The sequence below is a fragment of the Brienomyrus brachyistius genome, unplaced genomic scaffold (genome assembly GCF_023856365.1).
Source record: "Brienomyrus brachyistius isolate T26 unplaced genomic scaffold, BBRACH_0.4 scaffold80, whole genome shotgun sequence".
Taxonomy (NCBI): domain Eukaryota; kingdom Metazoa; phylum Chordata; class Actinopteri; order Osteoglossiformes; family Mormyridae; genus Brienomyrus; species Brienomyrus brachyistius.
The window spans coordinates 24,722-27,463 of NW_026042355.1; the positions used below are offsets into that span (position 1 = coordinate 24,722).

A 2,742-nucleotide genomic window follows, 5' to 3' on the forward strand; every position below is an offset into this window, starting at 1 on the left:
AGAGCTGGATATAGATGGTAGCACCCAGTGTGGAGAGTACATCTGCTTCAAAGTTTTATTTAGCTTATTCTGCTATTAAGACATTTATTTCTTATTTTAATGTATTGAATTTTCTAATTTAAGTGCTTAAATTTAATTACACAGATGTTAATTTAATAATTATTTCAAATATTAATAGAAATTGTTAAAATGCAAAATACTAGAAGTTCATGTTAAAAATGGACTATTTACAAAACAACTGCTGTAATGTATTATAGATTTTATCTTTAACTAATGTAATGTAAGCAAATGGGAAATGTGTCTCTATATCATTATGCTGAAATCTATCTCTTTGTTACAGGCTTTCAGAAGCTGCTGGATCCTCTTCACTCTGGCTTGCTGATAGTTTTATCTTGCAGCATTATTCTGAACGTTGCTCTCATTTGTATAAGATGTAAACTGACCTGTACACACTGTGCAGGTACGCTGCCCGGCTTTATGCACTCAGACGAAGGACAAAATGTAGATTTTCACAAATTATAGAAATATAAAATTGTTTTATGATAGATAAAATGTTCATATTAAAACCACTCTTGCAGGTTGTCATGCCCGGCTCGTCCGCTCCTCCTGTGTGCCACGCCCCCTGCTTACCCACGTGTGTTTCCCGGATCGTACCCAGCTGTGTCCGTTTGCTTTCAATCAGTCTTGTGTATTTAAGTCCTGGTCTCCCCAGTTTTCCTTGTCTGTCATTGATGTTCGTTGGCGTGAGTAGATGTTCCCCGTATCTGTTTCCTGTCCACGAATAAATCCCCAGTATTTCCCGACTTTGCCTACTTGCCTGTTCCTGCTCGCCTGCCGACCCGCACGATCGCTGCTTCGCCCGACCGCGGTCGTGACACAGGTAACCCAGTTTAAAAATCCATTATTAAATCTCACCTTATTTACATAAACCTTTTTCTACTGTAAGATTAACATTTTTGTATTATATCTTTCATATTTTGCAAAATCTATTGAAATATACATGTTGCAATAAGTTGCATATCAATAACTTTTATTACCAAGATCTCCTTTATAGCAATTTTATTATATATGATATCTGAGAACAAATAACACATATCCAAACATGCACACTTAAATTGACAGAAGTCATTTTTACTTTCATTTTTGAGACAAAAAGGATGTTGATGGCTTGAAAATTCGGAATGTTATCTGACCACTGTATGATACCGCGTGAAATTAAATAATATATTGATGTGTTATATATTTTAAACAGATGAAAAGAACAGTGATATATCAAAAGTGGAATGGTCACGCAAGCAAGTATGTAATAAATATTTCAAATTACAAATCGTCAGTAAAACAAATGAACCTCAGACTGATTTCCATCCTGGGATCAGCATTTTAAGTGCTATTTGTGAAAATAAGTAATAGCAAACCAATTTGATCCATCCAATTCTTCCATCTTTGTCTCCACAGTGCAATGACGAGGACACACTGAATTACGCTGCCCTGAACCTTAAGAAGCCAAAACCCAGGAGACAGAAGAAAGACAGGAATAATGACACTCTGTATTCTGACCTCCGCTACAGAGATTATGAATAAAGATGCTTCTCATTCATGTCAGTCACACAGAGTGTTCAGGGTGTAGCTTTAATAATGTTCAGAAGGAGGGCAGGGGAGCCAGTGCTTCTGAGACTGAATCACAGGATTTTACGGAGTTTGGTGTCAGTGTGTTTGGGGCGCATTTTTACTGGAAGTGCAAATGTTCAAGCCAGACTGGGGGCTGAGGGAGGGGGAGAGGGGAGCCACAGAGATTATTTCTTCATGGCATGGGGGGAATAAGCGGCTTTAATGTTGTGGAAAGGCTGAGTTGTTGCAATCAGTTCTTTGATGTGACACATGCTTACTTGTCTCCCTTGTGTACCATGCTGAATGGTTTGGGGCAAACGCACAGGGACTGATCGATTATATTAAACAGATGAAAGAAACTGAATGAAAATTTCAAGTGTTCTTAAATTACGTTTTTCATTTAATGTTGTGTACTGTATGTATTTTTGAGTATATACATGTACCTGTATATGTACCTGTATATATACCTGTGTCGTTAATAACGATGTGGATAATTAAGAAAGAGGAGTTTTGTTTCTTGCTCCCTGTCCTGTTACTTGGCTCACAAACATACACACACATAGACACACACACACACACGCACACAAACATACACACACAGATACACACAAACACACATGCACACACACACACACACACACACAAACATACACACACATAGACACACACACAAACACACACACACACACATACATACACATAGACACACACACAAACACACACAAACACAGACACAGAAACACACACATGCACACACACACAAACATACACACACATGCACACACATACACACACATACACACACACACAAACATACACACACACACAAACATACACATGCACACACACTCACACACACACTGCTACGGCTCTGTAAGAACACTAGCATGCTCTTTTGTGTGAGTGGGGTGGGGGGTGTTAAATAAGATGAAAATGACAATGGCTGTACTTTTGTTATGCCAGTTGTGTTTCTATCGTCATTGTATCATATTCCACAAGCTTTTTATTCTACAAGATGTACAAGCCAGTCAGTGTATTCAGTGGGGTGTTCAGGAGTCATTAGGTTCTGAAAAATGTCTTGCATTTAAAACATAATGTACTTTTGAATACTTAAGTATTTTTAGATGCAAATAC

General features: G+C 37.9%; 1 long non-coding RNA gene across 1 annotated transcript; it reads left to right on the forward strand.

Moving 5' to 3' along the window:
• The first annotated feature begins 582 nt into the window (after positions 1 to 582).
• LOC125726944 (uncharacterized) lies at positions 583 to 1,546 on the forward strand. The gene is made up of 3 exons (XR_007388472.1): positions 583 to 880; positions 1,253 to 1,299; positions 1,456 to 1,546. It is a non-coding gene; the product is annotated as an uncharacterized LOC125726944 (long non-coding RNA).
• Positions 1,547 to 2,742: the final 1,196 nt, after the last annotated feature.